General features: G+C 38.1%; 1 protein-coding gene across 23 annotated transcripts in view; it reads right to left on the reverse strand.

The window, feature by feature from the left end:
• LMO7 (LIM domain 7) overlaps positions 1–27,051 on the reverse strand; it is a 133,348-nt gene that overhangs the window by 44,611 nt on the left and 61,686 nt on the right. For 2 of the 23 annotated variants that reach the window (XM_072353947.1, XM_072353903.1), the window contains exon 1: positions 5,440–5,788. The exons of 20 other annotated variants lie outside the window; for them this stretch is intronic. The gene's annotated coding sequence lies outside the window, so the exon portion shown is untranslated. Of the gene's footprint in view, positions 1–1,745; positions 1,764–5,439; positions 5,789–27,051 lie in introns of those variants that run through there. One more of the 23 variants, XM_072353929.1, reaches the window with a different exon arrangement.

A 27,051-nucleotide genomic window follows, 5' to 3' on the forward strand; every position in this document is an offset into this window, starting at 1 on the left:
AAGAAAGGTTCCAGACGTTTTCAACTCACTTAGGCTTTTAGTTACCAACAACAATATGGAAAACAAGCAAATGTCTGGACAATATAGCTTCTATCCAGGAATAACTTCAATTCCATATGAAAGCAAATTACTTTTCCTCCCACTGTATTACATTTTCCAAAATATTTGCTGGATAGAACACTTCAGACAAAAACAAACAAACAACCCACCACTAATAGTAATTAGGGTGAGAGGATTTGAACAAAAAGGTGTGGAATTCCTATACAGTGGCAGAAAGATTTACACAGAGTCCAAGATTCAGACCTGTGATGCGTCAGGTCACATATTTTACTACCAGCCACTTAGGAACAAGTTAGTCAAAAGGTTACAAGGAAAAGGTAAAGTAAGCTGTGCAGAGGGCAGTTGTGAGGGAGCAAAACCACAACAGGGTCTGGTCAGCATGGACAGCACTCTTCAGAGAAACACTAAACACAACACAGTTCACGCAGCCACTTTCACACTCAGTACAGATTGGGTGGTCATGCCCACCATGAAGAAATCAGGCAGCCATGAGCACAGAATCATGAGATGCACAATGACACATCTCTTAACGTCAAATATTTACATGTATATTTTAAAAACTGTTGCAAAATATGTTGCTGGGTTTTTTGTTGGTTGGTTGGTTTTAAATACTGGGCATTTATTGGAGAAATGTTTTGTCTTTCTCATGAGCATATGGATTTCTTTTCATGTGTACATGCTATGGCTGTTACCTCATGCGCTGAAAACAGATTGGCTGGTTGCTAAGCAGAGCACAGAAAATTGTTCTCATAAGTCTGTATATAAAAGCACCACATTGTATAAGTATTATACTTTTTATATTTGATTGAGAGTACTTTCAAGGTTTACACTCTTTGGACTGAAAATTTAAGGTTATTAGGGCAGAATTTCCTTCATTATTTGCAATAATAAAAGCAGAGGCCACGCATACACCTATGCTGAGGATGACTTTAAGTTTGCTTCCAAACTTTAGCAGTCTGGTAAACAGTGAAAAATTCTGTCTTTAGTCACTACAGGCTGTACCCCGGTGTCACACCAACTTTCAGAAGGAAGCTCTGTGGTTGAACGTGGTGCCCACTTCTGCTCCTCATGAGTTCTTTGGGATCATTTATATCGGTCATTTGCAATATGAGGAACACCCAGCTGCTTTCACACTTTTTAAAATTATCTAAACTCAAATAACGATGAACATACAAGGCCTGCATACTTGGGTTACAAACACTGCAAAACTTAAGAATATTCACATAAACTAGTAAGCACTGAACCCCAAATGCAGGCAGAGAAACATACCGCACACACAAACAGGAGGCAACACTCCATTTGCTTGTTTGCTATGCTAACAACAGAAGCAAGCTGTCAAGTTGTTTACCCATAGCAAAGCTCTTCCAGTTTTACAATTTACATGCATTACTACTTTCCTTCTTTGAGCTATGTCCGTTGGCCTCTGATCCTTTAAGCGATTTGTTTTGACAGATAAGTCCAAAGATAAGAACATACAAATCAAGAAACCTCCTGCTAATCTAGAGCAATCAATTGCTTCTTTACATAGGTGTATATTAATTCTTTTATAGCCCTTACATAAGGGGAAAAGAGGAGAGATTCCAGATGAATAATGTATAATCGCAGAATGTGTACAAATCCAAAATCTATAGAACTGTTTATTGTTTCCACCAAAAATAAATAAATAAATAAAAAGGTGTTGTCACCTTTAGTTTTCACAGCTGCTTCTCCTCTGTGAGGCATGCAGCTGTCAGAAGATACAGTTTGGATCCATTTGCTCTCTTCCTCTGTGTGAAATAAAAGCCTCTCACATCTACATCATGGCCAAGCTCACGAACCATGTCTGAGCTATGCATGCACAATCCATTGCTTAGTTGCCCCCCACCTTGCTTAAAATAGCAAGTTGATAGAATGTTGTGATGATACAGTATGAAAGAGTTACACTATATAGAATTTCTGCTTCATAAACTGCTATCATCAAATGTAAATATTACACAGTATTATGCATGATCTGATGTGTAGGTTTGAACTACAGGTCATAACAGCAGCACTAAGCTAGGACAAGTCATAACTGACAGAAATCTCTTCTGCAACATAGCAAAACCATTTGCAGCTTTCAGAGGAGGCAGGAACTCAACTTCTTTGACAACCTGCTACTACCCTACTACCCAACAGTGAGCTCCTGCTCTCATCTCTGCTTCCTTTCTCACACACATGGCTCTCTGGCTCTAAAAATGTGGCCAAAACGATCCATTTCTCACACTGTATTTGAAGAAACAGGCTAGAAGATGTGGAATACAGGAACTTTAGTATGGCAGCTTTTAAGTTTTTTAAATGCTAACGGACAGCTACAATTTATTTTGAACATAAGTCTCTGAACAAAAGCACTGAAGCATACATGCAGCATTGATTACACAGACATTTGTCATATGAAAGCTGTTCTAGCAACTTGCTGGTATACCTTCATCAGTGCAATTAAACACCAATTAAATGTTGGACAATTCCAAAAATAAATTCAATGCTTTAATTCAGAATGATGATAGAACCCAGCTGGTGGAAACAACAGTCTTTATGAAATTATTATTCTGTGTAATACAATTTCTGGCATGAATAAATGAATACATTGTGCTGTAACATAAGCAGGCTGCTTAAAAACAATCTGCTGAAAGAAACGTGTTCCTGTCCAAATGACATTTCCACACAGCTTACCAAATCATTTCATTAAATTTCAAAAATTTACCTCTCTGTCTTCCCAAAGGTTTTGTCTTTTCACTAATTATGCAACTTCACTAGCGATATCTGAACTAAGCAACAGAAGCTGCTAAAGAGAACAGTCAGCACTGCACAGAAATAATTTCACTGTGTGCTTCATCTGCTCTCCCCCTAGTCTTAACATTCTAGCACGTATTCTGAAGTTTAAAAGACTGGGTTACCTAAACTAACTTGAGTGTCAAACTCCAACTAGCACGGAATTCTCAAGTTTAAAACCTACAGTTTCTCATTCATGAAGTGTGAACCTGAAGTATTGGCAACGTTTTCAATAAAGGTTTATGAACAACTTCAAGATTAACCATCCTGGAAAATATATATCAAATGCAGCATAAAAATCTAAAGGCCACGAGATAACAATGTATGGGGAATACTGTAATAATTATGAAGCATAACTGAACAATTCTGGGCTGAACACCACTACAAAAGATGTGAAATAACCACCCATGGAGATCTAATACCTTCTGTGTAAATCATCTGAAGTACGTCAATCGTTTAGCAAACAGGGGAAGAAAAAAAAAAAAAAAAAAAAAAGACAAATGGGACAAAAATAACATGCACTTGTTAGTAGATTATATGCTTAGATACCAAATACCTTAGTTACAGTTGAACAAAATGCACATTCACCAAAACAGTTTACGCTTGGTCAGCGTTAGAGGATGAATGCTTCTCTAATAGGGACCACTATGTAATAAAGAAGGGGACGTGGCAACAACAGATCGAGCTGCAGCTCAAGGAATTTATTCCCAGCTCCACTGTTTGCTCAAGGTTAAATAGCAAAATTAGTCACTATGGCCCCTGCCTGACAATACAAAGGCTTTGGCAGCAGCTCTACCTTAAGGATTTCCTGATCACTCTTTCCTTTCCAGCCGTCTCTGTTTGCTGCCCTGTGGTTACGCCAACACAACTCTGATTCATGCTGTGAATCAGTACCATAGGGTCGAGCCAGTATCTCTGTTTGGGTTTTTCTAATATGCATTTTTAATGCCCAAATTAACTCACTCATCTGATTTACAACATGCTTGCACAAGTGAGCGTGTCAGTATACGGTATCTAGCCCATTGCCACACAGGCACAGAGTGAGGCCTGGTGGAAGGGGAGCTAACTGTGCCAACAAGCAGAGACCCCAGTGATGGGATCCCAGACAGAAGCTCAGCCTGCTTCCTGGTCTTCTGCTGAGGCTTAGGTTTGAGACATGAGAACAGCTTCCTATTATTTTAATGATAAGGCTGAAGGGAGACCTTATTGCCCTCTTCCGGTACCTGAAATGTTCTTACAGTGAGAGTGGGGCAGGTCTCTTCTCACTAGTGACATGTGACAGGACGAGGGGAAATGGCCTCAAGTTGCGCCAGGGCAAGTTTAGGTTGGATATTGGGAAGAACTTCACTTCTATACAGAAAGGGTAGTTAGGTACTGGAATAGGCTCCCCAGGGAGGTGGTTGAATCGCCATCCCTGGATGTGTTTAAGAGCCGTTTGGATGTGGTACTCAGGGATATGATTTAGTGGAGGATTTTTAGAGTTAAGGTACTGGTTAGGCTGCAGTTGGACTTGATGATCTTCAAGGTCTTTTCCAACCTGGGTATTCTATGATTCTATGTACTTAGAGGTAGTCTTAAAAATAAAAATTGTACAAGACAGTCATACAACTAACAGTAGCAAGCAGACCATCATACCTTAAGAAATCAACTGGACTGTGACTACTTACAAAAAACATCCACCGGAAATGCTAGCACCCATATACGTATATTTTCAGCGTTTCCTTGCAGCAGAGCAGTGTATTTAAGGTAGCTATGTTTAGGTTCACTTATTTCAAAGCTTTTAATATACATAACAACAGTTTAGATTTTGTTTTCTAAACATGCTATTTGGTTTGGTTCCCCAAGATCCTAACACATGTTAAATTCTGGGAACTATCAATTCATAGCAGCAGATAACTCCCACACTTGACTTACTTTCCAGAGAGAATATTAATGTGGGGCTCAAGACCAAAACCAAGATACAAAATATCAGTAAAATTCTGGAAGATTATTTTGCAGCATCCCTTTAAGAATCCATGGCTTTCTGAGTATCTGTTTTTAGTGCAGAAAAATTCTGGAAATGCAGATATGGATTTAAAAAAAAAAAATAATTAAAAAAAAAAATCTAGATAGATCAGAGTCTCCTCTTCCACTAAATGAGTTATCTGCTGAGAAGTAGTAATGGGTCATTATAGATAAGAAAGTTCTGCATCCATTTACGGGGAGGAAAAAGGGACAGAGACACTCCCACTGATAGAAAGGAATGTGCCTGTGACAAATGCACTGACTGTGCCCAGTGCCAAACCCTTCCCTTGATGACGAATAGCCCAGAAACCCCAACAGCTGCCAATGCTATCTGTTTCCCATCCCTTCTTCCATGCTACATATCTTACTAATACAGGACTTCACAAACAGAACACAGATTTCTGTGTCAACAGAAGTATCAGTGTTCTCCTTCTGACCTTCTAACCACCAAGGCTGAGGTTCCACCACCCAGATGCCCTCAGAAGGACTTAGCCAAGCCCTGACCCAGCCCAGGGGCAGCCAAGGCCCTCTGCCAAGCTCTTTGCCAAGCTCTAGGCACTGCAGCCCGACACCAGCACCTTAACTTACGTGTCTGAGGAAGACTTTGAAGGGTTCGAAGGATTCTCCACCCACTACTAGCAAGGTATGTCACGCAGGAGACCAGCGCCGTCTGTCCAACTAGCAGCAGGCTCGTTCTAAATTTTAACCTCTTTGGACACCTACTCAATTGCTATTAATATTGCCGTTATCGGATTTCACTGGATTCCCACATGCTGCTCAGAATAGAAAGGCTTCAATGGACGACAGGACTGCGGCATGGGCACAGAGACACGAGGACATTCCTCCAGCCAGCGCTTGTATTCTCGGCAAACTGATATTCAACCCTGAGAGCCACAGCTCACTGCTGAGATTGCTGGAAACAAAATGGTCTGGTACTGCAGAAGCACTCGAGAACAGCTTTGGAAAACACACCTTCCTACTTGACTGCTCTATAAATACAAAAAGCACATGTACTTTCCATAGCAACGTATCGACCGCATCCCCATGCCACTTACATTGTAACCGTATACAGTGTCAGGTGCAAAATGACAGCAGAAAGCGTTTCTCCATGCCCCTATGAAACCAGCAACATGCAGCAGGGAGCTCTGTGGGCCCTGCTGACCAAGCAGTCTGTCCCCAGTCCACAACCTCACCTGCTAAAGAAGGGGCAGAGGGGTGGGGAGGAGGGGAGATGCTCAAGAGGGGAAGGGCAGAGAAGGAATTGGGCAGGACAACACCCTCCGTGGGAACATGGCCTGGTTCACTGCCTCAGAGCCCAGCCCATCACATCACCTCAGAGAGCAGTGCTTCCTAGCTGATCTCACCCATTATGCCAAGCTATTCTTAAACCTCTTATCAAAACAAAAACAGGCACTTCTAGAAATGTGCATCAGCTCCAGCAAGTTACAGGACACTCACATTATCCATTTCCTCACGCTCTTTTTCCTACCCCTCCCTGGGTGGTCCATCTCTGCCAGCTTCCTCATAGCTCAGCCTAAGCCACAAGCTCCCTCCAAGAGGAAACTAATATTCAGGATATTGCAGGGAAGATGAAATATCTGTCAAATAAAACCAAAACAATCCAAAACAATAAGCCCACAAAAAAAAGTGCCAAAGGAACAAGCCTGTGCAGAGGAGCCTGGCTGATAACCTGGGTGCTCCTCAGGTCAGGGGCTGGCAGGGAGAAAGGGAGGGAGCATCACAGCAGTAACACCTCCAGTAGAAAGAGAAGGCAGAGAATGTGAGCTTCCTGCTCACATTTTGAGGTATATTACAGAATTTTAGAGCATTTGGAATAGTTAGTGTTACCTTGTTGACTTTTTGCATAGTTTATCTACGTTAACTTTGCTTGCACTGTTTTCATAGAATCATAGAATCATAGAATTACTTAGGTTGGAAAAGACCTTGAAGATCATCAAGTCCAACCGCAGCCTAACCAGTAGCCTATCTCTTAAAAAAAAAACAACCACAAAACAGTACCACAACAACAAACCTCTGCTAAATCATATCCCTGAGTACCACATCCAAACGGCTCTTAAACACATCCAGGGATGGCGATTCAACCACCTCCTTGGGGAGCCCATTCCAGTACCTAACCACCCTTTCTGTAAAGAAGTTCTTTCTAATATCCAACCTAAACTTGCCCTGGCGCAGCTTGAGGCCATTTCCCCTCGTCCTGTCACAAGTCAGTAGTGAGAAGAGACCTGCCCCACTCTCACTGTAAGAACCTTTCAGGTACTGGAAGACAGCAATAAGGTCTCCCCTCAGCCTCCTCTTCCTCAGACTAAACAGCCCCAGCTTCCTTAGTCTCTCCTCATAGGGCTGATTCTCCAGGCCCTTCACGAGCCTCGTTGCCCTTCTCTGGACCTGCTCCAGTACCTCCGTGTCTTTGAAGATCTCTCCCTTGGCTTTCCTGTGCCGCACTAGATAATTTTGTGTGAATTTTTGTGTGAAAAGAAACCCATATGGGGACTCATGCTTGTGTTAGCTTTCTTTCCAAAAGGGTTAGCTGGCATTTCTGTAGGGTCTCACTGAATAATAAAGATCAAAGTAGGCAATTCAGTGAGATCCTGTGAGGTTTTTTTTTAAATACATACAAGAATACATGAATGTACAGTTGTTCACTAGCACAGAAATAGTACTTAAAGTTGCAGAATAATATCCTGTATGAAGCATATTATTTGCATTAGCTGAACTGCAGCAACCATGGCAACTCAGTATTTTTTCAAGACAAAACCAATATTCACCTTCTCTACTGTCTGATGTAACTTTACCATTATTTAATTAAATAGTTCCACATTTACTGTCCTTTTTACTTTCACTCCTATATCCCTTCTTCCCACAGAGAGATACTAGTGGCAATTCTACAGAATAGTCCCCAGCGCTGACTCACTTATTCCCTCTGAGTACTGCTCAGATACCGCTGCACCCACTCAGGATATGGATAAACATCTCATTGCAAGGTAAGTTAGGGTAAATATTTTCTATGTACCTACCACACCATAGCAACTGCCTGTGCACATTCTTACCCTGGATTTATGCAATTCAGTTAGGAAGAAGCATTTAGTGGTGGTCCCTGAGGAATAGCTAGGAATTGGCAGATGATGTATCTTTGTTCACTAAGAGAGACAGAGATTTTTCATAAAAAAGCCTGGGTTGTAAAGGACCACAGTGATTATCTAGTTTCAATCCTCCTGCTGTGTGCAGGGTCGCCAACCACCAGACCAATTTGTCCAGAACCACATCCCGCCTGGCCTTGAACACCTCCATTGATAGGGTATCCACAACCTCCTTGGGCAACCTGTTTCAGCGTGTCACCACCTCCTGAGTGAAAACTTTCTCCTATTATCTAACCTAAACCTCCCCTGTCTTAGTTTAAAACCATTCCCCTCCATTTTTATAACATATATAATCAGAGGGGAGGGGAAAAAAAAAAAAAAAAAAAAAAAAAAAAAAAAGACTATTGTCAATCTCCTGCCTTGCTTCATGCTCAGAGAAAAATCTGGTTAACTTTATTTTTGCATCAAGCAATCAGGTCATGATGTACAAATTTTTGCATAAGAAAAATAATTTACCAATTTTTAACATCCAACTTCAGGAGTTTTCATTAATTTAGGAGGGTGCCTGATAACCTCATGCTATGTATGTGCTACATTGTGTAACTTATACATGATATTCAGCAAAGAACATATCAGCTGACAAAAAAAATATGACTGGCAGTAATTTATACTGAGTATTGCTAAGCTCATGCCTGCATTTATATTGAGTTTCACCATTGCATCTTATTTTGGTTGTTCGTATTATGTTTTGGTTAAGCTACACAGAAAAGGACATGTTTTGCCAGCTACTAGGTGAAAAGAGGCAGCCAACTCAGCTGTGAGGGCTGGAGTTTCCCATTTCTTTGCACCATAAAATAACTAAGACTGAAAAAAAAAATAAAAAAAAAAAAATCCACTAGCTTGAACTGTCTCAATATTGACACAAATACTGCTGATCCATTAATGCTAGCTGAGGACAAAATCTGAAACAAGAACTGGGTTAGTGTCAACCCCAGCCCCTTTTATTAAGTTCCAGCCACACTGTTAAAGAACAAATACTTTGGCATTTTAAAGGGGGATTACTAAAAGCACAGTTTTGGGAAAATATGCCAGAGCTGAGATTTTGGATAGAATTCATCTTATTATATGTAGAGATGGACAGAAAGTGAAGTTGAGAAAATAGAGATACAAGGTAAGTGCAATTTATTCCATGATAAAGATTTCGGAAACAAGTCAAAGCTATTTTGTGAATTTGACCTTAAGTAGAAATAAATCACTGTTGCATGACTGCATCATTTAGTTTACTGTCTGTATTTCAGATAAGACCTTTGAAAGAGTACTGGGCTTTCAGTATAGTATCTTGGCAAATTACCTCACAACCAAGCAGCACTGAAAAAATTGTAATGCTTCCTCTTTGAGGGTTTTCTAGATTTTATGTTTCTTTGAGTTACGCTAGCAACAGAGATCACAACATCACATAAAAGCATGATACACAGCCTGAACCTGATTTTCCTCTGTGAAAGCCAGATCCCCATTATCTTGAGTTGAAGAACATGAACCTAAAGAAGCATGGTAAGCAGATCACAGAAATATGAGTGGTCCTTAACATTTCCTATTATTTCTTTTTTTAAAATTTGCCCTCAAATGGATGGGAAGGCAAACTAGGATCCAGGAAAGAACACTTAAATCAATACAGTCAAATGTAAAGTTATTCAACCTTATCAGAAATAATGATTGAAGAGAATATAATTCCATGAATCAGCTCTCCTGGAAGCCATCAAAAAACAAGACACAAGAATCAAGTTTCAAAGTGCACTACTCTCAGCAAAAACATACCCTGTTGTTTCAGGGAGCAGACAAGACCTAAGGTGAGCAAATACTTTTATCCTTATTCACCACAATTCCCACCTCCTGTCCTCAGTTCCTGTAATATATCCATGTAATGGAGCTACTTAAGAATGTGGATGTTAACTATTCTTTGATAATTACAGTTTATTCATTATTTATTCATTGTTAGTTACAGCTTTGAATTTATTTCTGTAATATATATAGAAATATAAAAAGAGGGCCACGAGGATGGTCAGGGGCTGGAAAACCTGCCCTATGAGGTCAGGCTGAGGGAGCTGGGCTTGTTCAGCCTGGAGAAATGAAAGCTGCGGGGTGACCTCATTGCAGCCTTTCAGTACCTGAAGGTTACCTATAAACAGGAGGGGAGTAAACTCTTTGGAAGGGTAGATAATAGTAGGACAAGGGAAAATGGTTTTAAGTTGAAAGGGAAGATTTAGGTTGGATTTTAGGGGGAAGTTCTTTACTAGGAGAGTGGTGAGATACTGGAACAGGCTGCCCAGGGATGCTGTGGATGCCCCATCCCTGGAGGTGTTCAAGGCCAGGTTGGATGGAGCCCTGGGCAACCTGATCTAGTAAACATGGAAGTTTGGTGGCCCTGCCAGGCAGGGGGGTTGGAGCTTCATGATCTTTGAGGTCCCTTCCAACCCATGTCATTCTGTGATTCTGTCATATATGAAATTACTAATTCAATGTGTTGCCATCAATATCACTGGATAAGTGTTTGCTTTTTGACAGATAAAGAATCTGTCCACCCTAGTGGACAAAAGTGCTTTAAGGCTACTTTAAGGAGCCAAGTCAGATAGAGGGTATTCTTAAACATTTGCTCAAAACATTAAACTTTTCGGCCAGGTTTTCTGGCCAAGTTTTTAATGTTGGAAAAATGAATGCTGCAAAGTGAGAGAATGGGTAGATGTCCAAATACTTGCTTTGCCAGAATGTTAGAAGGTCTGTGTGGGAGGCAAAAATAAATAAATAAATAAATAAAAATTAAAAAAAAAAGCTAGTCTGGCCATATAACTGAGGTTGGAGAATTTATAAAATGCAATATTTTGAGCATCCCAGCCTACTGAAACCAAATGTGCTGAAGTTTCTGTAGTAAAGTCTGAGGAGTTTGAAAATAAAAACTTGACAAACAAAATTAATGATATGGGAAAATAATCCTAGCCACAGAACAGTAGATGATCTCACACCATCTCTTTCAGTGGTACCCATAAAGTATGTAATTTGTATCATGAAACTGATGACTGAGGAAAAAGCTTGATACACCAATTAAGACACCACCAAAGCGTTCCAACAAGCTATTACAACTCAATCTGGTGGCAGGGAGGGAGTGGAACAAAAAGATCCAATTCTGCTCCAAGTGAGGTCATGGCAATAATCCCAACATCTTTAATGAGCGCATGAGTAAACGCTAAATTAGGAGCCTTCCCTCTCATGAGAAAAGAGATACTAATGTATAAACTCTTGGAAACTACAGTTCACTGTCTGTAGAATTTCACTAACTGTCTGGCCAGAAGTAGGATCCTTAAAACACACGTGGTGGTTGTAAGCTATCCTTCCCAGAAGTCACTCAAACTGCAGAGCTTGAATAATAAAAACATCCTTTAGGCTCTGGTAGAGGTTACCGTAGAAATCCTTCAACCATAAATCCTCAATTTCCACACAACAACTGGGCAGACATTTTGATCCAGAAAAGGTTAGAAAAATTTGAGAATTCTCATCTAGGAATCAATAGCTTCTGCAGAAGGATCTTCTATATGAGCTATGAATTGCAATCATTATTGTGTTTAATCATTGCAATGATTGTATCAGACTAATGATTAAGTTGCAAAGTATGTCAGTGGCAACAGCGAGCTATAACAAGGCTCAGCTTCTTAGCAAAGTCTGCACATTGCATAGCAACTGCTAATCCACACCTGCTACTTTGGAAATGTCTGCAGAAGCAGCCATTTTCATCTTAAGTTTTTAGTCCTGTTTGAGTTTAGAAGTCCCAACAGTAACACTGCAGTGACAACATTAACTATTTTCCAGTTCAATGAAAAGCCAAGTCCTCAACATTCCCCACTGAGATGTAAAATATAGAATAAATGAGAAACACAAAGGTAGTCCAGTAAAACTAATTCTGTGTTTTACTTCTTGATTCCGCTTAATTCTAGAGTTGCTAACCTACTTGCAACAAGAATCACGCAGGTTATGACTGAAGAATCACACAGGAAGTTATCTCAGAAGTCTCATTACCAGGCTGCACAATGGAATAATACTCAAAATAACTCCAAAGTCTCCAATTATTTTCAACTCCAAACTAACAAAACTACAAAAAATTAGTTATCCAAAACAATGAAGGAGCAGCCAGTAACGTCCTCAAATGAGGAGAACAAATAAGTCTCTGCCAATAGTTTAGAGGGAGGTTGTTGACCCAAAGATCATATATATGAGAGATAAGCAAATATGAAGATAATACTAAAGGTTGCCAGGTAGCAAACCGTTGAGCCATGTTATCCACACAATGCTGACTATTAAGATCTGCACTACATGTTTTTGCAACATGCTTCCCCTTTCTTTCTACATAGCAATACACAGGTGGGGAAGGCTGCTATGAAAAATATGGCTAGAGTGCACTTTACATATTATTCTCCCTACATGTGAGTACAGATGCAATTTGTGATCCAATTTATCTACTGAAATCTGTATCTTAAAGTTTAGTAAATATTCTCAATGGTTTTTAACAAGTGAAGATATGAAGATTCAACAGTCATCATCAAGGCAATATATTTATGGCAGAGCACAAGTCTTTTAATATACTCAGAAATAGCTTATACTGCTATGTTCAGTCCTCTACCACACTTTACCTGGACAATAGCACATTGAGTACATGTAGAAGTATGCATCTCACATTTTTGGCAGATAGGAAAGAATCTATAGAAGCTTTCCCCAGGGAAAGAAATCCAGAAATGTACCGGGAACTCTGGACAGAATGTCAGGTATGTAACTTTTAATGATAGTTCATTTAATTACAAGGTTACCTATGCTTCTTAAGAGGTGAGGGAAAAAGAACAACACAGCACTAACACACACAGGACAGGTATGCAGATGCATATATTTGAGTTTTCTGTCTAATAAAGTTACCAACAAAAGCCAAACAGTGTTTCATGAAGAAAAGCTACCAGAAAAAGAACAGATTGAAGACCTGAGGTATCACTCTCTACAGAGAGAAAAAAAAATCCCATCACAAGAGCATTCCCTAATCCCTTCTTTTTTTAAGCAGTGACACTGGAATTTTAGCATCGATGAAGGGTGATACAAGCATGGGGATCCAGGCTATATGTGAAATAAGTAAGACTTCTAACATACATGAATGCACATGTATTTGAATATACTCTGAACTCAGTTGCACTGTGTAAAATCTCAAATGCACTCATTTTGAGTGTTTAACCAACTACCACCCCATATGTTCACTAACGTGCTCCTTATCTCAGAGCAATATATACAGAGGAAAAGTGCTATTAAATAATGAACTCTTTAAAAAAAAAAAAAAAAAAAAAAAAGAGAGAGAGAGAGAGAGAGAGAGTTTATTTTTGCTTATTTCAGTTTGCAGAGTAGATTCTGCATTCCACGTGTACAACCAAGCCTTACTGAAGTGCTTCCATGAAATGAAAAGTGACCAGGGAATACCACCAGTGATAAGACAGCTCCAGTAAAATCATTACGAAATTCAAACCAAAAAGCAATTATATCCCATGAACACAATATCATATAATGTATTTTTTATTATTATTATTATAAATGCTTTTTATTTTTATTTATTTATTTATTTATTTATTTTGAGAAATTTTAGAATGAGCTGCAATTTGCTTTGGTTAATGAACCAACATTTTCTGCCCTCTCTCTTCTACAGGGCCTTTAAGATGACCATCTACATCCAGTTTGTCTAACACTTATCTTTGGTTCTATACACTTTTGTGTGAATTATCACTTACAAGCTATCATTTCAAAGAACCAGACACTTTCAAATCCTGTCAACAAATGAATTGCAGTTATATCCTCTACCATCAAGGGAAGTACAACCTGATTTCCTGATAAGTACCCACTAATTTTTTTCAGTATAAGGGTTGGGATGTTACACACCTTAATAAGGAAATACATGAAAACCTCTACAGCTGCCTTTTGTAATACCATTAAAGAGTAACCGCCACCTGTCCTCTACTTCAAAGCATGTACTCTTTGGAGGCTGACCCTGCATTGCTGTTTGTTTTCCAAGTTGCCTGGCAGAGAAGCCTGAGAAATGGAGAACAAAAACAGAAAGAAGCCATCATCATCAGGTATCTCATTCCAAATTAGCTGGAGAGCAATCAAAAAACTATTCCAAACCATAGAAGCGGTGGCGTGTGGATCACCTACAGCAAAGGGACTTAAAACTGAGGCAATGCTACTCTCTCTGCATTTACTGGAAAACACAGACTAGGATACTGTACAGGTAAATACTGAGCTTAATACACCAGTTTTGAAACTGAAGGCAGCCCTTAAAATTAAAAATGGATAACATTAACAAAGAAGTCACAGTTCACAGCTGAAGTAATCTCAAATAATTAGCTGGAAAATCATCTCGTGGCTTGAGGTAGGAAAAATACACTCTTTAGGAGTGCTCCTCCACCACTCTCACTGCTATTTAATTCTGCTTGTAAGGAACCCTGTCTCTCCTGTGTCTACAGATGCGCAAATAACAGGAACATGTTCCATTAAGCCTTGTATGCCAAAGCCTACATGCAATTAAGCCTGACCAAACAGTTCCTAGGAGCTTGAAGATATTTGCTTTTCTGACAAAAATTCTGCACACAACAGCTCCTTACATAACTACCAGTGCCTCTGGTATGTTTCCATCAAAAAGATTCCTGCCCCAGGAAATAAAAGCTAGCTTCTTTCTTGTTTGACTGATTAGACAGCAACATGTCACTTTTACATGATGGAAACCACATAAATACATTCCTGGACAACAAGAGAGAAATTCAGTGTGTTCACTGCATCCCCACCTCCCCTGAACTGGAATTAAGCTTATAAAGAGCTTTTCAGTTCAGGTTCACCTATGAAGCTCAGAAAACACCTATAAGTATGCAAATGCAAACTGTTCACCTTCAAAAGGTGCTGTATTTGACAATGGGAAAATGGTTTTCTTGCAATGCTTCTGGGAACAGATGGGATTCATTTCTCCATACATCACCATTAATAAAAGGAGACAAGCTGGATTCATTTACACTTGCTTTGAATCACATTTTACCATAATTCCTTTTTGTCCTGACTACACTGTCTTCTAACAGTACCTATAGTACAACACAGCAATTTAGGTAGAGCTTAAGCTATGTATTTGCACCATGCAGCACAGCAGGGAAATACTACATAGTTTGTGGAAAGGGAAAGGTGGATGAGAAGAAAGCCATTGTGTGATGCTGCTTCAGTGGTATGCAGTTGCCTGTGCTGCCAATGTGGTCCAGAGGCACCATGGTGATTTGGTGCTGGCTACAGTAGTGAAAATATTGCTGTTCCCGTGGCCTAGGAGTCAAGTAAACCCAATGCACTTGATCATACAGATCCACCTCTGTGCAAACAAAGCAAAGGAACCAGCACACTCCTGTATTCTTCACAGACCATGCTACATCGGAAGCAGACTGTTTTTTGACCTACTTATACCTAATCATTTTCAGTCATGTGCTCGTATTTGAGCTGAAGAAAACAAGCCTTGAATTTTCATATTCTCACATATATTCATGCTCAGTGTATATTTTTATTTAGGCAGCTTTTCAAGCCATCACAGTTTTTCACTGCAAAAACTATGTTTTGTGAAAAACTATAAATTAAAAGCTAAAAATGGCCTATAAAGAAAGGATATTTGATGCACTAAGATTCTTTTTCTCAGCCCCATTTCAGTTGATGTTTCAGTTCAGTGAAGATTTCACAACTGGCACTTAAACTGATTTTCAGAAATTGGAATCCAACACTCCTGCATTCAAATTCATCTCAGGTTTACCTTCTCCAGGGGCCACACACTTCTCTGCCCTTTCACTATAGGACCCCGTTGTGTAAATATGTTTTCTGATTAAGAAACCCCAGCACTTACTTCCCTCCAGCTTTTCTCCCGGTAAAACTTACAATTTCCATTAAAAGAAGGAAATTTATCAAGTGACTTTTATCAAACAGCTTTGGCAGATACTTAACACAGTATAAACATGGAGTACCTGTCTATATTACTCTGAATATTATCCTGCATTGGCAGTGGGAATTCAGGCAAAGAGCTGAATTTGTCCTGCATGCGCAGCTGAGCGCAGCTACCGCGCAGCCATTGCCCACATGAACCCAGGCTAACAAAGCTCAGGAATGCAGGCTTGTCAGCTGCCATCAGCCCATGGATTCATAGGCTTACCATCTTACCTGAACAACAAAAAAGAATATTGAATAGAATAACAAGTTCACAAGTGCAGTTGCATTATTTTTGTGACAATCACCACTCTAGACTTAACAACCAAAAAACTGGGCATTTCTGCACAGGCATGTCTTAAATCAAGTAGCTTATTAAATGTATTCACAGTTTATTCAAATAGTATCAGAAAAAGGATTAGGTCACAACTAAGAGAGGAGAATGTCTCAGAATGACAAAATTTTGTTTATAAAAACAAAATCTATTCTTTTTCAAGACAATTATTTTCCTCTTAAAGGAAAAAAAAACAAACAAACAACTACCTCCATATTGAATAAATAACCAGTGCTAAGTGACTTGTGTGATTTCTCAACAGCAGTCGACATCCAGTACAAGAGATGAGCTCAGATTTTAAAGAATAGAATGTTCTGTGCAGCAAAAGTGAGTGTTTAGCAGGATAAGCACAGCAGAGGAATCTCATTACTGATGCATCTTATTCTGTGCTCATTCAAGCTGGGTGGGCGTGCCTTCTGCATAACCATCTGATGCGTGATCTTAGTTACATTACCCATGACAAAATCAGTAACAAACCATCTTAAATTAACTGATATTTTTAGAGAAGTAGGTTTTAACCAACGATTCTGAATATAGTTCATGCAAATATATATGCCAGTTTTTCTGCAGAAAAATTCACCTATTCCTACAAAGCTTTTACTAAAATGCCAAATTGTTTGATAAGAAAAACAACTGTTAAAATAAAAATTCATAATAATAATATATATTTTTTTCTACCTCCATGACTGCAAAACCTGATTTCATGTAGTAGTAGTCAAATACTAGTCTAGATTAAGAGATTTACAATCCTTCCCTACTACAGTTTTAATCACCTCTTCAGATACCTCAGTATGCAACATTCTATTCCTACTAAAGCTTAACAATGGTAGATTTTTTGTCTGATTTAGCAAAGCAAGTTAATTGCTTCCATAGAAGTTGGCCTGATTTCCTTCCTTAGTCATGCTTCTTGGAGGAAGATATTATAAATTTACAGAAGTTCAAACCAGCTTTTAGTGGATGCGACCTTTGCAGAAGCTCAGACAGGAACATCCACACAGGGCCCTGTGAAAACCTTTCTGAACCAGGATCCCATCCTCCTATGCAGCTCTAAGTGGCTGCCTAAGGAAGACTGAAAATAGAGCAAGCAAGATGCTTCTCCCTCAGGGACTTCCAAAGCTATATGTTGTTTCCCTTTATTAAGTAATTCTTCAGAGATTTCTCTTCCATGAACTTCTCCACTACTCCCTGAACTGAAGTAAACTTTTATCTTAAGCAGCATCATTTGACAAGGAAACCTACAGCCCTCACATTCAGATGACTGCTCTATAAGAATGAGATGCAGCAACTAGCTCAACTACCCTGCCATACCATTTCCTAGTGAGGCTTTCATTTGTATTGTTATTAATATGAATATTATAATATTCATTACTTTGTTCACCTTCCCTTGGCTTAAAGAGGGATTCATCCTACCTCTTCCTGGCTAAGGAGTTCTGTCACGTTTAAACAACCAGCAGGAGCTAATTCCCATTTTTGGTGCAAGTGACACAAGGTTGAAGATTTTCCAATGCCGCTGTTTTGGTTTTGGGGGTATATAAGGATGTGAGAGAAGCAGGTAAATGATCAGGCTCCAGAGCTTCACGCAGTATGACAATGGCAAACTACAGATTAGCCACAGCAGCACAATAATGTGCTGTTATTTCTTCTAGTCCTACTAATTCTTAGCAGTGATTGGGTTTTATTTCTGGGTGGGGCTTTTTGGTTGTTTTTTGTTTTTTGTGTGGTTTGTTTCTTTTTTGTGTGTGTGTGTGTGTGTTTGTTTGTTTGTTTGTTGGAATGCTATTGAACGGATACTTTCACAAAACGCTCTGAATTATTAACCCTGTTATTTCAGTCCTGAACAGCATGACCTGTTCCATAGTTCATCATTTTCTATATGAAATAGGAATTGTTCTGACTTTCCTGTTGTCATTAAGTAATCCAAGTTTTCTTCATATTTTACACATGTAAAGAACAATATTTATTAAAAAAAAAAAAAATAGCAAAAGATCATTGAAAGCTTCTTGACTGAGAATGAGTATTGACAAGAGTAGTCAGTACTGATAAATTTGGACAGGTTAGGATTAGTTAGTTTGTAGAATTCCCCAGTTGCATAGATCTGTGATGGAAACAGATCACATCTTAAAGTCAAATCATAATCATTAATATTGTGCCCTCTGTTAACTTGAGCATTTTTAGCTAACGTTTTACCAAGCATATCCCTCATTCCCAGAAAATGATCATGGCTGAGAACATCTCATAGACATCAGGTCATAGGGTTAAAAAGCATGAATTACTGCATCATAAATCTGACAAGCATATTTGAGCACTTATTCACAGGGCACAAGTGGCTGAATGTAATTTAATATCATTTTCAAAAGTAAAAGCATTTTGAACTTAGCCTCCCTTTCCCCACCCTAGCTGACTATTTTATCATGTAATGCATTGGAATCCACGTCAGTTGATGAGTATCTTTACGCACTGGGTTCAAAGGTGTGTATATGTTTACAATCACTGGACATCTTTTCTAGAAGGGAAAGAGGAAATATAATATGTATTACTCAACCTCTTTAGTCCGAGTAACATGCTACAGTGACTTTCACATATTTCCTTCTGAGTCAGTTTCTGATACGCCCCAGCACTGAGCTGAAAGGAGTACCAGGAGGGCACAGCCAATACTCAGAGGCAGTAGGGCTCAGTTTGGAGGACTGGCCCTGTAGAAACCATGTGATTTTCAAGGAGGACAAAGTCCTAATCTTGAGCTAGGATGAACTAGCCCCTGCAATGGCACAGTGGAGTGAGGAGCAGGCCTGAAGGATGGTAGGAAAGGAAACATGGGTCAACACTGCTGATCACGATCATCCTCACTTTCCTCAGTGCTTGTTATGCCGCATATAGAATGATGATTTCAGTTCAGTGCCCAACAAGACATTACTAAAATGGAGCAAGTTGAGTGTGGAGGACAGTAGAATGGCTGGAGCTGGAATTCCCGAGCTTCATAGTCCAGCTTTTTCAGCCTCAAAAAGTTCTTTAGATGTGGGTTTTGGTGTTCTGTTTTCTTTTTTCCTTTTCTTTTTAAACGTTTTTTAAAGACATTAAAGATCTCTATCATTAAAAACAAAAAACAAACAAACAAAAAAACACCACATGCCTTTATGTGGCTAAGCATGCTGTTATTTAGCAGTCTTCTCTCCACAAAGTGTTCCCTTATTAACTATATGACAGGACATAATTTCATTTAGCTGGTCTCAATGACAGCATGGAAAAAAAAAAAAAAAGCCTGCAGCCATCTCAACACGTGCTCTGTAAAGATATTTGCATTTGTTATTGTACTGTAGTACTCAGAGTAAAAAAAAAATCTGTTAATAGCACCTTGAGGAACACTATTTGAATGCTCCAGTTAAGCAATAATAATGAGTTGAAACCTCTGAAAGCACTGTAACAATAATATTAATCATAATACAGGAATAAGAATGACCTAAGCAGGACTTGATATCAAGTATGACCTACGGTTGTCAATACACTGTTCAACCTTACTTTGTCTACCCACAGAGTACAGTTAATTGACAAATTCTTGTATTCATAAAAAGGTTTAAGTCAGCTTCACTTAGTATATAAAATAACTTTATCTTTTCATTCAAGCTTTAGCAATTTGGTAATAAAATGCAAATGAAGACAGTAAAGTTTTGTACATGTTTCTGTAATAATTGACATGAAAATTATGCAATGCAAGCTTATTCTTTTTAGAAGTCCATTATCCCAAACTCAGATACAACTGCAGTCTTCTATTTAAACAAACAAGCAAGCCCACAGCAAAGAAGAGCAAAAATGCAGGTTTATCTGTGTCTTCCTTCATAACTCACTACTTCTCATCCAACATAATCGCCTTGTTTTGTAAACTGAATTCTGTCCTAAGAAGCTAAGAGACTGATGCGCGTGCTTACAAATGAATACAGGTGCTCAAGGGATCCTAAAAGGTTGGGAGATTCTTCTCTTAATACAAAGAAAAAAAGCACTGAAAAAAAGCATTGAAAAGCATTGTAAAAGCTTCTAGTAGTAAGTTTTTTGAGTGTACAAAACCATTTTTTCAGAGATACTTTTAAAATGTAGTCTTTCAGCAAAACATTATTGCAACTTCCTTCAGTAAATCATTCAGTTTTGTAGCATAGATATTTAAATTCCGGTGCAAGGTTAGGAATACATGTCACTAAAGATACTAACACACATTAATGTCATTTTTCGAAATGCAATAAGACAATTTTCTGTACACTTCCAGGTACAAATATAGAAGCCTAGAAGTTTTTCATTCCTTCAGTAATCAAACACCATCAAGATTACAGTCTCATAAAAAGGTAGATTACCTGTTAAATCACTCAACAGAAAAAGTGAACCATCTCAGACATTTCTCCTCATGATTAGAAACTTCAGAGAAAGTACAAAGATTAAACAGTACCACACCCAACATTTTATAGACTTTACACCGAAAAGCTGGAGGTTAACCCTGGCAGGTACAGTCCAAAGTCAGGGACATATTTGGTTACCTCCAACGGTTTTACTGGAATGACTTAAAGCTAATGCAAATTAGTGACACGTGTGAGTATTGTACGCTGAGCACAATAGTTGGATGCAAAGATGAGTATATTTCAGTCATTGTTAACTCTGCCTAACAAGTATTAGAGTTGAAAAAAGTTAAATGGGAAATGCATGATCTTGAAGTTTTCACAAGTAATATAAATACAGCAATTTTAATGTTTAAAATAGGATATGCGAGTATAACTCATGTATATGAAAATGCCCACAGCTAAGAGGAAATTTCCATGAATACAGAGTCATAGGAACATTTCTGAAGTCATTTTGAAGTGAGGGTGCTGCACTTTTCCATTTCAAGGGAAGTATCACTAGGAAACTTAGTTACCACAATAAAAACCTATTACAACCACATGTGCAAGAAATATAATTTCCCTAGAAGTCAGAAAATGACTTTTTAAAACAGCATTCATTATTTTAATTGAATTTTGTTTAAAAGGCTTTTGTTCCAGAAACCCCTGTCTTCCATTCCTTTCCCCTCAACTTGAATTCAAAGATACTCTCTTTGTGCCTTTGGGTTGGTTGACTTTTCAGTCATTCTGGTAATATCTGGAGACCTTACACAAGTACTATCACTGGCTTTCATCCAATCCACAACTTTCTGTTCAACACAGAATAAAAAAAACAGGAAAGGGTGGTAACCTTTTGTGTGTTTCGGGTAGGTATTTTTGTTTTGTTGTTTTGTATTTTGTTTTGTTTTTATTTTAAAGGCAAATCATAACCAGCTTTTTAAACTCATACAGTGTGTTTCTTAGAAAAATTAAATCAATACAGCAGACTCGGGCTCAGAGCCATCATGTACTCTCATTATAAACCTGAAGTTCTTGGGTTTAAAAAAAAAAAATTCAAGAAAGTATAGCAAGTCTACAAGAATACTAGCTATGCAAGACTCAAATATAAATTCAATACTATCAACAACAAAATTGAACTCTGAGCTACCTGACTACAAATTGACTTGCGTTATTTTTTCTTTTTCTTTTTTTTTTTTTTTAATTGCTATTTTTTGGTTAAACTACCTCCATCAAAATTTAAAATAGAACAATTCTTTGTGAAGCACAAAATGGGATACAACTCCCAAAAGAGTTTCTTATTACCACTCAAGCCTTTAGGTAAGTCAATCGCCAGACAGTTCAAATTGCTGAGTGCTACTGGCAAAGCAAGCTTAAAGAAATACCCCAAAGGTTGAGATGTGGCACTGCTTTCACAACTGAAACTTTCCTTCATATGCATGTATGTGTATACATAGATATATCATCTTCTTCCATCCCCCACTTTTCCATTCTCTTTTTCACTTGGTTGTCCAGTATTCATGATTGAATTTCAAGCATTCAAAGAGTCAGAGACCCTCTCTTTCTTCCTACCAAATCACTGTTCCCTTTAAATAGTGCTCTCTATTTCTCAACTAGCTTTTTCACAGCACATTTTGGTAAAAGCTTTCATTCCTATTGCAACATTAGGAAGAACAGAACTGACCTCTCTAAATGACAGCTGAGATTCATGAGTAGGCATCAACATGACTACAGGTGATACTGGTTTGCAAAAGAAATACCTAAAAGTGTTGACAAGAATCACACTCAAAAGACCATTTTTTCAGGGCATCCTACACAGACTGCTTTCTTAAACAATCTATTCAGCAGTGGTAACATTCATCACATATGAATTAAAATTTTACCCTGCCTTTACTGACCCTTCATAAGGAATTATTTTCAAAGACTAGACACTGGAACAAATTGCCCAGCCAGGTTGTGGATGCCCCCTCCCTGAAAGCACTAAAGACCAGACTGGATGGGGCTGTGAGTAACCTGGTATAAAGGGAGGCATCCCTGCCTATAGCTGGGGGGTTGGAACTAGATAATCTTAAATGTTTCTTCCAACTCAAAACATTTTATGCTTCTATGAAAGAGCAACATAAGTGGAATCAGGAAACACAACGTGTTCCTCAAGACCATTCAAGAAAAACATGAAGTTATGAGGAATACCAATTTATATAGCAAATATTAAAAGTAAAATTTGTTTTCGTACAAAAAGCTAGAGTCTACTTAATAGTATCTAGCTATTTTCTTAAGATACAAAGAACATCAACCAGCAGATACTACACGCACATTCTTCCCCTTTTTGCAAATGCTTCAATGGTATTTTTACCACCAAACAACATCCATGCATTTAGCAGTTGCACCAGAAAAGACAAGTGAGAAAATTTCACCACTGAAAGGTGGCATTGGTGTTACTGTAATCTGACTTATGGGATAAAGAAAGTACATACCAGAGGATGCTTTGTGTTTGGCTTAACCCAGTGCTAACACTGCTTACTTTCTGACAGCCCATAAGAGGAAAGGGTGGCGTAACAAGGGGACAACGCTTGTGATATGGTTTGTAGAGATTCCATACATCTGTTTTAAAAAGTTTGTCTGCATAACTCTATATAATTGTTCATACTTTTTAACGTTTAATCATAAGAAAACGATATAAAATTGTTCTGCTCCAGACAGGTAGGGAGTCACAGAATGCAGGCTTTTAACCACATCACTTAAAGCTTGAAAATGAAAAGCTTGTTATTTTAAACATCTGTCTTCCAAACAATTTTTTTTCATACCTTCAATTCATAAAGTATTACCTCTGAACTGTAAGAAAGCCTGTCTCAGAAGTTTAGCATCTGAAATTCATGAACACAAAAGCAAGCATAACAGTTGTTACTCCTCCCTGCATGGCTTTCGATACATAGAGCTTTGTCCTAGAGAAAGCACTGCATCCATTTATCCATTTTCTTTTTACCCCCAGGAGTATTTTTTGCTTTAGAAAACTATAATCAATAGTTGTTCAGAAGGGAACTATAAATTGATAGTTAAAACTATCGCGAAGGGTAAAGATCAGAGCTCTGTTAATTCACCTGATTTATGCACTTAATTCCATTTCAGCCAGATTTCTCAGTAAGGATTTTCTGCTTGTTTTATACATTTTTCTATTAATTTAGCTAACAAGTTTGATGCTGAATAAGTAAAGAGGAACACAGAAGCAAAAAAGTTGAAGGTTTTATCCAAATATCATATTCAGAAACAGTATGTTCTGAGACACTTCCAGCTACCTTATCAGAATTCAGTTTCACTCAAAACCTATTCTAAATATAACCCCATCCTAATAACATTAATAGAAGTCAAGCATTTTTATATTTATTGAAGAATGAAATTAAAGTAATAAAATTAACATTAGGAGTTGTGGTAGTTTTAAGCAAAGTTTGTCATTTAAGATAAATGCAGTGGATTCATTTTCCCAACATTTGGTTTAGTGCATTAAATATTTTCATATATGATCCCATATTAGTTATTATTTATCATTAGTATTCCATGAATACTTTAATTCTTTCCAGATAGTGTTATTAATTTGCTCAGGGGAAAATAATAATAATAATAATAATAATAATAATAATAATAATAATAATAATAATAATTTTAGTTCAGCTATTGATCCAACTGTTCAGGCTGCCTCCTTTAAAACTGATCACTGGGATAGCAAATCCAATCAGAACCAAAGTTTTCTATCTGTCTAGGGAAAATCTCATTTCTTGGCTTTATTTTGCTAAGAACCCTTCCACAGCTGGGAACAACTGGGTGTGCCACTTTTAAAGAGCTGGGTAAGGAAGTGCTTAGCATTTTTAAATAGAAACTGTGCTGTCAACTGCAAGTCCCTAGGTTCGAGTGACATTCCTACTGTGATAGAATAAAAAGCATCAAAAGAATTATTGACAGCCCTGCCTTACTAAAAATAATAATAATAATAATAAAGCTGTGTTTTAAAATAATATTTCTGATTGGAAATTATTTTAAGAAATATTAAATGAGAATTTATGAGGGTCATATGTACTTATGCAAATAACTAAGAAGATGTACACATGACTGTGAGGAAAAAATCTGGATAACTTTTTTGGAAAACATGACACATTGCTGTATTCCACCACTGAGCAATAACTTCTGCAGATCTACAGAAATACCAAAATATAAATCTCAGACATTGATCTATACTCTCATGCTCATTGGCAGAACAGACGCCATCCATGCTGGTATATTTTTCCACATCACAACAACTAATCTCTTCACTGATCTTGCAAAGCATAACGCTTGCAATCCTTTGAACAGAAGCCAGTAATTTTAACCACCCCTCTTCACACAAACTTCTAAACAATAAAATTTTAAGCAGCTTTCTCTTTGCAAAAAAGATAATCACATAATCACTTGGAACTCAGAGTCTCTAACATACTGGATTCTTGTCCTAGATATAAGTAGTAATTACAGAGAAGAGTTTCATATTGTGACTATACGTCATCTCAGTAACCATTAAAAATATATATATAAAATAAAGTATAACTGGAAGTGGCAACTTCTTTACCAGATAGAAATATTATTTGTAATTATAGCTTTTGGCAAGCCGCAGGTAACGGAGGGTCTTACCTTATGCTTCTATGACTCAAAAAATACTCACTACAAACAAACAAGAGCTTGGTATCTCTCAATGGCTCAACATTATCATGTATAATTGACGACACAAAGATACAATGGTATCAGTTAAAGTGAAAAGGAGAAAGCACTTCAGAAACAGGGTATGTGGAGGAAATAAAGTACAAGGAGAAAAAAACTCTTCCTGCTGGGAAGGAAGCCTAGCCACGTGGAACACAACAAAGGCCTAGTAAGGTGCCGAAGAACCCACAACACAAGAGGCCCCGAAAGTAAGTGTTGAGAGGAAATGCTTCTGCATATAATTCATCTGGAAACATTCACACTGCAGATGTCCAGTATCAGAGCTATTATGGGGGTCAAATAGCAGTGAGACAAATTCACACTGGGCAACCATGGCTCAGACAGAAATGCAGCCTTCCTAGTCAGAATCATCTGCTGGCTTTACTATGACATATCATGACAACTCTGCTGTCCTCCTTAGTGCTAAAGAGTGAATCCACTCTTTCAATGACACCCTCCTCCTTACACACTCTTCAAATATAACAGAAGCTATATATTTTCTATCTGGTAGTACATAGTAATAGCCGACCAAAATACTATATACTGCTAACAGCAATCCCAGCCTCAAAAGCTAACTGTTTAAGCAACAATTTGATCAACTTTGGGTAGATAAAATGCAAACACTTAACAGTGGTGCAACCATAGAAAACTGGAATACTACAGAGGTGTCAAAATACACGCTGCTTCAGGCACACTTAAATATTATCCTGTATAACCTATCACAGCTAATTCAAAATAAGGGCAATTAGCTTCAGGTGATGATGGCAAGAGAAATTTGCTTAGGAATGCCTGATAGCCAAAAATGAAATGCAATCTTTTTCTCACATGCTGACTTTTATAAAAGTTTTCCTACTTCATGACAAGTGTGATTTACTTTCAATGCTGAAACCAAGGTTAACAGAGGACAACACAAAAGCAGTGCATGAAACAGTATCCCTTTTCTGATGAGTGGCATCCTACAAATTTTGAAATAGCTTATTCTGCTTGAATGTCTGAAATTATTTATTTCTATTACATTAAAAAATTAGACCAGAAACTTCTTGATCAGACAGCATTTCTCTCCTGACACATACAACTTTCTCTGGAAATCTTTTAAAGACTTGCTTGCCATCTGGGTGATCAAATAATGTACAGTTAACTTTTCAAATGAGAGTTATCTTGGTATAACTTATTTCCTTCACTTCTTGGAACAAAACTTCTTTCTGTCCCCCTCCAAACTTCTAAATATATCAAAGCCTGTTATCATAGCTCAGTTAAGACTTCACAATGTGGTCAGATACAGAAGTTTTAAATTACTCTGTAAGCCCTTTAAACATACCATGGAGCTGTCATGATACAAAATGTGTGGAAAGAAACTTACATTGAAGTAAATTGAAGAGCATGCCTATACTGCTGCCAGTTCTCTTGACTCTAGTCCAGACTTCCTGCATTGCTTTCCATAAGAAGCGAACTAATCTGATTTTTTGACAAACACTAATTAATCTATTGCCAAGCAGGTATGATGTAATATGCCAACTGCCTTGTGACAAATTCACATTCCAGCCTTGCTCTTTACTCCTAGAAGCAGAACTGGTAGCACTGCAAGGATCCAAAGAAACAAAACAAAACACTCCACAGTTACAGACCCAACTAGAGTAATTTCATGGCTGACCTCACTTGGGCACTGTGGTTAACATAGGGACAA

Source organism: Excalfactoria chinensis, chromosome 1 (genome assembly GCF_039878825.1).
Source record: "Excalfactoria chinensis isolate bCotChi1 chromosome 1, bCotChi1.hap2, whole genome shotgun sequence".
In the NCBI taxonomy this organism is placed as follows: Eukaryota; Metazoa; Chordata; class Aves; order Galliformes; family Phasianidae; genus Excalfactoria; species Excalfactoria chinensis.